Raw genomic sequence first — 13182 nt, 5'->3', positions numbered from 1 at the left:
CTCAATTCTATTGCAAAGAGTCTTGTTAAATGAGAAAATCAGGGAGCAGAAACAGATGTTTTTATTAAAAACTGGATCATCAGTTTTATGCCCTATTCTAAAGCCACTATAAAAATCTCTTGTTAAACATGAAAACCTCTGGTTTCCCTCCTTTCCGTGCTTCTGATTTTTTGTCGTATGAGGTTAACATCCTAAACATAGCTTCAAGATCAATATACATGTTGCAAGATTCTTTAGCCTATAATTGCTTTAGTGCTTGAAGCAGCCTGACTAAAGAATTTAACTTCTAAAAGGTAAAAAACAAACAAAGAAACAAACAAACTTTACCCCAAGGCCAACTAATCTCTGAAAACACCTTGGGATACAATACGTATGACCATTTCAATTTAATTTAGGAAACATTTATTAAGCATCTCCAATATCCAAGGTCCTTAAATATAGTATTGAGAGGTGGGACCAGACCAAATATTTCAATGAATCCATAATCCCCCCGAAGTGGAGAGGGCAGATCACAACCCATCTGTATACTCCATTTCCTCTTCTTTTTCATGTCCTTCTGTAAAATCTTAAACAGAGAACCCATCCAACATATTGGAGTCTTTTCTCTGGTCTGTCTTGGTCGTGATAACTCATCCTATCAAATGGATCATGACTTTTATGGTTACTTTCTCTCTGAAAGGATAAAAGAGGGAAAAGAACAGAGCACAGGATGGTTGGAGAAAGTAACATATAAGTTTTGTTTTTCTGATTTCTTTTATAATAAAACATAAAAGCAATAAACTAAATAATAATATTTCCTCAAAGTGTTGTCAGTTTAGACCTTATGTTCCTGATTGCCCTATTACACTTCATCCTAATGACACCCACCAGCCATCTAAATAAGTCAATAGATTTGATATTTCTTTATTCATCTCTGGGTTATTTAAAGTACATTGTAGATAGAAATTAAATAAGCCCTACTGTTATGGAGTAAGTAAAAAAATGATACTAACTGGCCTAATTTTGAAACTCAATGAAAATAAGAAAAAGATTAAGCACTTTGTCCCGGCTCAGCTACAAAATCTGAATCTTTAATAGGATAAATCTTATCTGCCAATCAACTCTTTAAGTTACTTCATTAAGGTCATATCAGCATTGACCTAAAACATCAAAATATTTCTTTTATGCTTTTAAAGCAGTTGGGTGGTTCAGTTGTTTGTGAGTCAGTCTTAGAGACTGGAGGTTCTGGGTTCAAAAGTGGCTTCAGATACTTCCTAACTTTGTGACTCTAATTGACTAGCCCTTACTGCTCTTCTGCCTTGGAACCAATACTTAATATTGGTTTTAAGGCAGAAGGTAAGGGGGTTTTTAATAATTAAATACAGCAATCTGGAAATTCATTCTAATCCATGCCTTTTAAGTAGCAGCATTCAGTAAATTTATCAAGAAATTATACATTTTGAGTGATTACTTTGCTGAAAGTGCCATTGCTCCAATTCTTGACATGGGCATTGTACCCCCAGAAGCTCAGGCAAACTATTATCAGTGAAATTCCTTTGCTCCTTACATCCTCGTGACTCTGAACCTAAAACATCCAATGGCCCCTATAGGACCCTGAGATGATTGTCCTCCTTTGATCCTTCTTTAGATTTAAGATGGACAGAGAGATGCACCTCTAGGCTACACCTCAATTCTATCATGCTGTATCTCAGACATCTGTCTGTTCCCTAAAACTAAAGAATCTCTTATGAGGGTCATTCCCTGTCTACAGGCAGACCCCAGCCAGATAACCAAACCCCTGACTGAATGCCTGAGGGTTTACCACTCTAGAGTCAAGTCCACACCATGACATAACATGTTGTAAAGAGTATAAAATCCCCAGAACTGATGTCATCTGTGGGATAGCCTTTACATCCATGCTGTCCTCTCAAGGAGCAGCCTTCCATCTTGCTGTTCCACCTGTACCATCCTCCTGGCCATTCTCAACATTATTCTCTAAATTAATAAATTTCTCTTTTTATTTTTAAGCTAAGTTTTGGAGTCTTGCATTCTTGCAAAAGGTATCCTTCCCCTGTGTGACCCTGGGCAAGTCACTTGACCCCTATTGCCTAGCCCTTACCATTCTTCTGCCTTGGAGTCAAGATGGAAGGTAAGGATTTAAAAAAAAAAGGTATCCTTCCCAAACCCCAGGGGTACACCTCTTCACCCCCACAACACTCTAATGAATTTTGTGACTTTTGTTTTTATTACTTGTTTGTTGTCTTTGGAGAGCGATTCTACTAGACACAGAGGGAAAACTCCCACTAGAAAAACAAACCCTTAAATATTTTTCTTTTCCTTCCAAATGGTGTCTCCCACAATGACAGAGAACATATGGGGGCTAAATGAACAATTAGATCATTCCCTCATGGGTGTTGGGCAGATATGCTGGGAATTCTTAACAATTTATATTTTATGTGGTAAGCAAGACACACGACAACCTGATTGGGGAGGCCCTTGGAAATCTGCTCAGCTTTCCATGTTGGAAAGTATTGTTTCCCAGACTAATAAAAAAACATCAGCTTAAGAATAGTACCCTCACCAATTGCCATCATTCTAATCGCATTCTCATAAGGAAAGTCCTAATCTGATCAACTCATTCCTCTGCTCAACACTCTTAAGTAGCTCCCTATTACCTACCAAACAAAAGGTAAAAGGTGCCAGAACTTTTAGCCTAGCATTCAAGGTCCTCTATATCTCACTCCATTCCCATCCTTTTCCCACATGATTCCCTTTTCCTTGAGTTAAGTTCCAGGAAAAATGTATCTCCTCACCATCTCTCATATAGAGTCACTTTTTCTGATTTAGAATCTTTGCACTTATTTGTGCTCTTCTCTGTAGTAGCCCCCAGCATTCTTAATTCCCCTCCCCAAACAGGTGGTCCCTGGTAGTCCTGATGCTTCTCTTTTAAATACTCCTACCAGCTATCTTCCTGTTTATTAAAATCTCAGCCCTCCTTTGGGGCCCAGATATCTCTTCCATGAAACATTCCCTCATCCCACCAGTCATAAATGATCTCTTTCCCCCCTTAGACCTCACATAGCTGTTTGAATCTCTTTTATATCATTTTTCTTCCACATTATAGCTATTTTATATGTGTATGTGCCATAATCCCTCTTATTAGATTATAACTTTTATAAGATCGGATACTTGGTCTTATTTATCTTTATATCTCTTACTAGCATAATGCTTTACATAGAATAGGAACTTAGTAAATACTTCTTGAATGAATGAATGAATGAATGAATGAATGAATGAATAAATTTTTATGGATTGTAACTCTCTCTGTTGGGGTCTGGCTTATTTTATAAGACCATCTGTGGCTACTAAGGCACCACATCACTTTTGTTTTTCTTTTCAGAGGTTGAAGAAAAATGAAATATTTTTAATTGTTTATTTTCATGAATTGTTTACCTAGATTTGCCTTCTAAATAACCCTTTAAAAGAATGTTATATTTTTTACATTCTATATCTAGAACATTTTATTTGGTACATGTTTGTTTTTTAACGAAAGAATCTAGAAGCATTAAATATCATTGACACAATTCAAGTGATTCATCACAAAATCAGATATGAAAAGAAATATATCAAAGTAGAAAATACTTTCTTTTAAACTTGAAAAATCAGTATTACTCAGTAAGTATTAACAAAGTTTATCATCAAACGTATTTCAGAGCTAGAGAAATTTGATCTTCTTTTGAGTAAAAGAAATATTTTTTGTTTTAATTTCTGCCTTAAGAAAACACAAAAACAGGGGTCAAAGTGAAAGCAAAGGTCTTCTATGGTCTTCTATTTTCACTTCCTTTCGCATCATTATATTTATGTTTTATTATACACAATGCACTTTGGATTTCTTCAGTCTGCTAATGCAACAGGTTGAGTTGAGGTCAGAGATTTTTCATTAACTCAGTTTCCTTGCTTTTGTGGATTGAACTTTAGTTATCCATATTAACTTAATGTAGTTTCCTTTGGTTTAATTATATACAGTAAGTCTGGCATATAAAATTAGTTCATATATTTCTTCTTCCTGATGAATAAACTATAGCTATTTATAAAATTTATTGTAACCTATTGGATTCTGCATTGGAGGGGGGAGGGGGAAATTCCATTTTCTTTCCCAAAGGGCATTCTTAATAACACTGGTCATGGAAATTGGAGGACATAAGTAGATACTTCTACATATTTATTCACCATTTCCAGAAACAATTCAAATAATTTATTTACTTCATCTTGTTCTTTTGGTTGCTATGCTTATTTTTCTTTAAAATAAAAACTCTGACCACTATTTATTGAATTAATGTTACAAAGAGAAAAGCTTCTTTACCAAGAAAGTAAAATTACAATATAAACATTCAAGGGACGATCAACTCATAGAATGTTTTAAATAAAGATCTTCTTGTCCCTTCCAGGCACTTTTATGATGCTGAGCAGCTAATCCTACATCTTATCCCCTATTATACAGCAAGAAAAAGTTAACCATATTTGGAGGAGTCCAAATGAACGTTTTCAGCATATATCTTTTGATCTTTTTTCATAGACTCCACTGATTTTTAAGGCACTCTTAATTTGCTCCAAGTGAATTTCAAATGAAGAAAAGAATTTTCTATGTAGGTGGTGGATAGAGAAGAAGCAAATTTCAATACAATTGAAATGAGAACAAAAATGTAAAAGTCTATTTGAATATACACTGAAAATGGTGGTTATATACTTGTATAACTCATATCCTTTCTTGATATTTTAAGCATTAAGACCATATTTAAATCTCTCTATAACAAATGAGTAGGTTTAAATGAGAAGATATACATTAAGAAATGGATGAGATCTTAGAAGTCAATTAATCTGATTGCTGTTGTTCAGTTGATTCAATCAAGTCCAACTCTTCATGACCCCTTTTTGGGAGTCATGCTTTGCAATTTCCTTCTCCAGCTCACTTTACAGATGAGGAAACTAAGGCGAACAGGATTAAGTGATTTGCTCAGGGTCACATAGCCAGTAAATGTCTGAGGCTGGATTTGAATTCAGGAAAATGAGTCTTCTGATTCCTGACTCAGTGTTCTATCATCTGAACCATTGGCTGCCCCAGTTAGTCTGATGCCCTCATTTTAAAGATGAGAAAATGAAGACTCAGAGAAATTGATTTGTCTAAGATTGTACAAATAGTATGTGGCAAACATAGGATTTGAATAAGATTCCTTCAGTTCCAAGGTATTTTTTCTTCTGGCAACACCATATTATTATCCCCATTTTAGAAATGAGCAAACTGAGATGAAATAATTTGCTCAAGGTCACAGAGCTAATAAAGGACAGAATCATGACCCAAACCATCACTTTATAACATTCTATATCCAGTGTTCTTTACACCACCAAAGGCTGCTTCACCCAAAGCCTACTGGTAGTCAATCATTATACAATCTAGAGTGATACTGCAATACACTATATTGACATTAAGGCACTATACAGGAAGTACGTGATTTGTCATGAAAATTCTCTCTCATAACATCAAAAATAAATAATGAGCTATTTGAAAAGTCACAGTGATAACTCTGTCTCCAACAGATCAATAATAAAAGAATATGAACAGATTATTTTCAAATGGGAAAACACAAATAATTATAATGACCAAGTCTGGCTTCTGAGAAGAGCATACTATAATTCCCAGCGCTGCAGAGATGGCAGTACTGTTGGTATAGAATATTGCTCATACTATCGACACTGTTGATATGTTTGTCGGTTGGCTGAAGTGCTTTCTCCCCTCCTCTACTTTTTAAATCTTTGCTCCAAGGGATGGCTCATTGAGTAGGGGAGAGAGGGAGAATATATTTGGAAATCTATTTGATGTGAAACCAAAAGGCATCAGTTTAAAAACATTTTTTTAAGAGAAAGCACAAATTGCTAATAATCAGTTGAAAAAAGCTCAGCCTTCCTAAAAATCAAAGAGAGTCAGATACAAACAACATCAAGGCACTACTTCACAGCAATAAAATTGTCAAAAATAATTAAAATGAGAAAACTCAATACTGTCAGGGATATAAAGAAACAAATACACTCATTGCCTGTGGAAGTAGAATCAGTCAATCATCAGCAAGCATTTGTTAAACACCTAGTACATGCCAGATGCTGTTCTGAGCACTGGGGATACAAAGCTAGGCATAAAACCATCCCTATTCTCAAGACTCTCACAGTTCAAAGATTTTGTGCAAACAGTATATTACAGAATAAGCTGGAGATAACCAATAGGGCAGAGGTATTATTATCATTAAGGTAGATTGTTAAGGTCTCCTTTTGGAAAATGAGGTTTTAGATGGCATCTAAAGGAAGCCAGGAGGTTCAGAAGATGGAAATGAGGAGGAGAAAATTCTAAGCATGGGACACAGTCAGTGAAAAGGCACAGGAGATGGAGTGTCTTATGTGAGGAAGAGAAAGGAGGCCAATGTCAGTGGATCTCAGAGTATTTAGGTTGGAAATAAAGTTTAGGAAGACTGGAAAGGTGTAAGGGTAGGTTACGAAGGACATGAAAATATAAATACCAACAGAAAACCTTATATTTGGACCTGGGAGTGATAGGGAACCACTGGAGTTTACTGAATGAAAGTAGGGAGTAAACGACATGATCTTGATGTAAATCAATTTGGCCACTAAGTGGAGAATGGACTGGAGTCAAGAGAAAGTTGAGGCAGATAGAAGACAGTTGCAGTAGTGGAGGTGTAAGTTGATTAGGGCTTGTAATAAGATAGTGGTAGTATCAGAGGAGAAAAGGAAGAGTATATGAGAGATGTTACAAAGGGAGAATGGACAGAGTTTAATAACTGATTGGACATGGTAGGGCAAAGAATAAAGAATGGCTGGTGAATCTGGGTGATTGAGAAGACTAGTGTCGTCAAATAGTAAAATTAGGAAGAAAGGACAGCTAGAGAGGAAAGATAGAGAACAATATGGCAATATGCAGTAAACATCACAAAAATCATTATATCCTGTGAACCAATAATTCTGATAATGGTAATGTCCTCTGAAAGTGTTATAAAAAACAAACAAACAAATACAACTTACCTATATGTCAAAACCTTTTTATAGCAACATTTCATGTACTCTCAAAAAACTGGAAGCAATCTAAATAGCTAATAGTATGGGAATGGTTAAATAAATTATGGTCCATTAATATAATTGAATATAATGATGCAAAGAAGACAAGTATAAGGAATCCAAAAAAATAGAATGTTCTGAAATCATGTAAAAAAAAAAAAGAAATAGAAGAATATCCACTAATTGAAATCATATGAAAGAAAAAAATGAGAATGAATAGACAAAAGACTGAGAAATTTTTAAAGAGAGTGACTAAAATACTGTTTATATTTCATATATTTGTTTTAAAACTTAAAAAGACCTACATAAATTAATGAGTAAAATGAGTAGAACCAAGAGAATATTATATATAGCTACAAATTGATATTTGAAGAATATCTTGTGAATGCCCATCTGCAGAGAAAGATCTGATAAATAGAAACATGAAAGGTATACTTTATATATATACATATATATATATATATATTTATAAGTGATACCTTCTATGGTACAGAGAGGATAAGGAAGGGATGAGATACCTAGTAATTAATTTTTACAATATAAATAAAGAATTTTTTTAATTTAATGTATTAAAATAGCTCATTTAAATGTAAGTAATTACTAGGGAAATTTAGTTATTTGTATAGATATGCAACATTGATGCTCTATTAAAAGATTCAATAAAGTTAAATAAAAGAATTACCTTCTAAAGATATCAAGTAGTTAATTTTAAAAATTAAATTAGATTATATGTACAATACACTTTGTGTATCCTAAAGCACCACATAAAGGTGAACTATTTTTATTTTATAAAATGCTTTCAAATGTTAAGCTATAATATAACCTGAACAAATAATCTACAGCATATAGTGCAAAACAACAAAAATCAGAGGGGGTTAAAAAGGACAAAGGGTGATTTAGTCACCAAAGTCACAACAATTCCATTCTAAAAAGTCAGCCAGACAAATAGCACAAGGCCAAAGGGGAAAGGTGGGAGGGAAGGAAAAGGGGGTGGGGAGGGTGGGCAGGTAATGGTGAAACTCCAGCATTCAAACTCACAAGGTCTTTTCATGCCCAGTGAGCCTTTGATCACTAGAGCACATTCTCTTAGGCCTCTGACATGGTTGTTTGTCTGCTTTTCGTAGCCTCAACTTTACACCTACAATAAAGTCCCTTTTCTCCTCTATGTAATTGTTACGGCAGCTTCCACGGCCTAAATGGAAAAAGCCCTCTATGCTGGCACACTGCTTTATTTTGTTCTGCCTATTTTTTTTTAAGTAGAAAGTGAAAACAGCATAAAATGCAATGAAAGGCAGCAAAATCCAAGAGGCCAAGAAGAATGAGAATGGCTTTAACAAATAACTCAATTCCTAAAAAACCAACCAGTCAAACAGGAAACACTGTAGATAATAAACTTGGAGTCAAAATAGTGAAACTTCAAAATGGCTCCGAGGAGACCCAGTGTTCCCAGGATGTATTTTTGGAGCAAAGACAACTTTCTTGATAGTTACGTTGTTGATTCAACAAAGGAAGATTAGGGCAGTGCACAAGAAGTCTTCATAGATTTACAGGATTTTAGAGCTGAAGGATCCTTACAGATATTGGAGGCCAGCCATTTAATTTTAAAGACAAAAAAATTAAGAATAAGAGAATTGAAATAACTTGTCTGAGGTCACAAAGTTAATGGCAAAGACTAGAGCATAAGTTTTTTAATACCAAGTCCAGTGATCTTTCCATTGCCCATTTGGATAACAATTCTTCTCTTCTCTTCTCTTCTCTTCTCTTTTCTTTAGAATATTTTTCCATGGTTACCTGATTCAGGCTCCCCACCCCCCCAAACCCACCCACTCTTTCTCCTCCCCCCTCCCAAAGCCAACAAGCAGTTCCACTGGGTTATACATTCCTATTTCCGTGTTATTCCTATTTGCAGTTGAGCAATCCTTTAACATCAAAACCCTAATTTTATCCCCATTGCACTAAGTGATTGGATGACTATTCTTGACTACACTTGCAAATCTAATGACCTTTTCTGGGACTTCCTCCATCTTGGTCTCTCTGCAGAATCTGACATTTGCTGAACTCCATCTTCTGTTTGGTTATAGCCAAATAGCTTTCTGTGTCTCCCCTCCAACCTACCTTTCCCACATTCTGTGGTCCCACCAGGCTGACTTTCTTGCTATTTCTCACACTTAACACTCCATCTCTTATTTCCATGCCTTTGCACAGCCTGTCCCCCATGCTAGTATGTATTCCTTCCTCCTCTAAAATCTACTTTAAAAAATCCTTTGTTTCCCTCAAAATTCAGCTCAAGCTCCATGTTCTACTTAAATTCTAAACTGGTAGAGTCCTCCCCTGGAAATTGCCTTATATTATGTATATACTTAACTGATTACATGTCTTCCCTAATGGGATGTAAGCTCCTTAAGGTATGGATATCTTTCATGTTTACTTTTGTATCCAATGCCAGTCTGACACATAGATAATATTTAATAAATAAATAAGCACATTGACGGATGGATTGATCTTCCCTTCATGCCTTTTGTAAAAGCTGTTCATTTGCCTATTCTGGAATTTTGTCTCTTCTCTCATCTACCCCAAGGATTCAATCCCTGGATCCATTTGAGAGTGGGCTTACTAGATAAGACTTTTCCAATCCTGCCCAATTGTTGGCTCCCCATCCAAAATAATAATTTCTGTTTATTTTGCCTGTCTGTGTACATGTTGAATATAAACTCCTTTAGGGTAAAAACTGCTTTGTTTTTGTCTTCAAATAGCCAGGTACATAGGAGAAGCTAAACACAGAGACTTGAGCACAGCATTTTCAGTGAAGACTACAAAAGAAATCATGTATCAGACCTGGCCCCTGGTAGTGTTCCCACCTAATGGAAATCTGATGCCTTATGTGAGCCTGGTAACCAGTGCAAAATTGTCCTTGAGACTGGGAGATGGAAGAAAAGAGAAAACCCTCAAAACTGGTATTTTCCTTCAGAAACATTTCCAAGAGTCCAAGAACAGGATCTACACTGAGGCTTTTCTCCCTCCTATTCCCCCTCAGAAAGGGTTATTTCTACACATGTAGGGGGTTGTTTTAATTTGAAAGAAAAGGTGGCTTTGTTTAATAAATCATTTTGAGTTTAACCCATTCAGAGAAAATTTGAGTATAACTTATTTACATTTACACAAAGCAGGAGGTAAATAAGAAATGACAAGCACCAAAACAATCCATTCCTTGCTTTGAGTGGAACAAAAGATTCTTCCAAATAGCTACCTCAGGTAAAGGAAAAGGTTCTCTCTCTATCTAAGGAAATAAATTTTGTTCCCAACCATAAATAGGACAAAGTGACTAGGACTTTGTTTCAAGATTCTAAAAACACTGGTAGCCCTTCAAATCTATCAGGTATGCAATTTTAAAAATTTAAATTTTATTTATTATTATTATTATTATATATTAAATTTAAAATTTAAAAATACCTCAGGATTTAGTTAAGTAAAATAGTGCCCCCCTCCTTGTGAAGCTTGACCTATTAGTGCCTTCCTGCTGGGGTTTCAGGATCTCTACCGAAAGAAAGAGACCACCCCCAAGATGCTATCGTGCTGTAATAACTCAAATAAGAGTGAATGCACCTGGAAACAAAATTTTCTAGTGAGGGTTCCCCTCCTGACCTAAGTTAGGAACCAAAGAGTTCCTAAGGAGCAGAGGAACCCAATGTCTCTCCAAATTTTCTTAGGCGTGGCTATTAGTCATTAATATATTTTTTGTCTATTATATGAGAGGCAGGGGATAGTAGATGATGGAGGAGTAGGTCAACAAGGAAGAAAATAAAATAACGAGTTACTTCTTGCCAGCCTTGGCTGGGGAAGGCAGAACAATGGCTGCTAAGGATCAGAAGGAGCGGCAGGAAAAAAATGAGAAGTTGTGATTGTATTTGTTGGGCAAGCACTCATATATGAGTGCTCATGTGATAATCTCTACCTCTTGTACTCAAAGGCTAAAATGGGATCCCATTCTATTTTACAATTAATCTCAAAGGTTAATTTTGTTGCCCAATAAATAGAGACATAGTTCTTTCTCTTGGCCAGGACTTCTTCCACAAAAGACATAGCAAGGAAAGTCAGCACGTCCCAAGGATTAAGGAGAGGTTGGAAGACCCAAGGAACCCAGTGCTGACAGAGTGGCTTATTAAAAAGTGTAGTCTTGTGGAAGGGCTGCTTTTGACAGGTATGACACGCCAAGACTTCAGAAGGCCAGGGCACAATCAGGGAACTATACTGCAAGGGGACAGTGAGGCAAAGGCGAGGGACGGCTCTAATTTGTCAAAGTTGTATCTAATTCCATAGAACAAAGTTTGCTAAGAGAGATGTGCAGAATCCACAAATATTGCTCATTCACCAAGCCCTTGATGGAGAGATAGAACCAACACACAACCCAGGGTTTTGCTGAGTAATCTGATCTCTCTCAATCAGTTTGGGATAATTCTGCCTTGTGGGCATAACAGTTTCCCTTGTTTCTTGTCTAATAGGATTATTCCTCAGAATATTAAAAAGATAACATCAATGTCTTTCAGTGTCCCCATAAACTATTTTTTTCAAGATATGAAAGAATGGCTCAGGTGGTTTCAGGACTATTTCTGACAGAACTTTTGTTCTCAAGTAAACTAAAGAGAAAAGAATGCAGTTCATGCTCCTAGCATGAGCTAAAAGAAAATCGAACCCACCAAAAACAAAAACTAAATTTTCTTCTTGACCAGGGACACATTATCCCAGAAACAGGCAGCAGAAGGGCTTGACTGCTCCCTGCCCAACTAGGAAAAAGAAGTCTGACTGGCCTTTGCAGGGAGAAAAAGTCTGACCTTTGAATGAGAAAAGGAGAAGATCCTTTTGAACAGAAGTTAAAATTCTAAGGGGGAGGGAGGTTGTGGAATTGGAGATGAGGAGCAGAACAACAACAAAAAAGCTTTATATATCTTTTTTTTCCCATTTAAAAAAAATAGTCCACTGTGGAAGATTCATAAACAAACAACATTCTACCCTGGGGGGCTGATTTTGAATAAAACATCTAAAGGGAATGTTTTCCCTGATCATGAATCCTATAGCAAGTATATAAATAATGTTCAAACTCTGGCAAGATTATATGTTTCCCTATACAAAAGATCTTACTATCCCATAATGGCTTTATTGAGCCAGAGATTGTGGTTCCTTTTTTACTAGTCTTGGCTAGTAGAGTATTTTTTAACATCCTACCTTCCTAATAACATAGTTTTAAATTGTCTTTATGAATAGTTAGGGAGGGGCAGCTAAGTGCTATAGTAGATGGTGTGCTGGGCCTGAGTCAAGAAGACCTGAGTTCAAATCTGCCCTCAGACACTCCTAGATGTATGAAGACTGTTTGCCTCAGTTTCTTCATTTGTCAAATGAGCTGAAGAAGGAATCAGCAAACCACTCTGGTATTGTTGCCTAAGAATACCCCAAATGGGATCACAAAGAGCCAGACACCACTGAAAACAACCAAACAACAAAACTCAAGCATCTGAAAGGAATTATAATTTAGTTATTGGTCATTTGGATAGAGATAGGAAGAGGGACTAGACCTCTGATTTCATTGTTATAGGGATCTCTTAGAAGAGGAAACTACTATTTATTTAGATCCTCCTAATAGACTTAAGGTCAGGGATTTGCTTTTGTATTTGTATTACCACGGCTTAGCACATTGCTTGGCATGGAATGCTTCATAAATGTTCTTCTTCACTTATTCACGCCAATTGAAGCCAGTACCTTCTTTAAAACATATAGCATTAAATGATTACCTATAAACACTGAGAGATTAGGGATAACTAGGTGCCTCAGTGGATAGACAGCCAGGTCTAAAGATGGGAGGTCCTGGGTTCAGATACTTCCTAGCTGTGTGACCCTGGGCAAGTCACTTAACCCCAGTTGCCTATCCCTTACTGTTTTTCTATCTAGGAATCAATATTGATTCAAAGACAGAAGGTAAAAGATTAAAGAAAACTGAATGAAACTTTGAGAAATTGACTTGCCAAAAGTGATGAAGCTAATATATATTAAAGGTGCTATTTGAAATAAGGTCATCCTGACTTTGAGATCAGC

The 13182-nt window shown here is 36.1% G+C and overlaps 1 long non-coding RNA gene across 1 annotated transcript in view; it reads right to left on the bottom strand.

The window, feature by feature from the left end:
* Positions 1–436: 436 nt before the first annotated feature.
* The window catches only part of LOC130456561 (uncharacterized), a 71427-nt gene continuing 58681 nt past the window's right edge, over positions 437–13182 (bottom strand). Inside the window, exon 3 of the long non-coding RNA XR_008915615.1 lies at positions 437–672. This is a non-coding gene — a long non-coding RNA (uncharacterized LOC130456561). The remainder of the gene's footprint in view (positions 673–13182) is intronic.

Source organism: Monodelphis domestica, chromosome 1 (assembly GCF_027887165.1).
Source record: "Monodelphis domestica isolate mMonDom1 chromosome 1, mMonDom1.pri, whole genome shotgun sequence".
In the NCBI taxonomy this organism is placed as follows: Eukaryota; Metazoa; Chordata; class Mammalia; order Didelphimorphia; family Didelphidae; genus Monodelphis; species Monodelphis domestica.
This window is presented reverse-complemented; position numbering and strand designations above follow the sequence as displayed.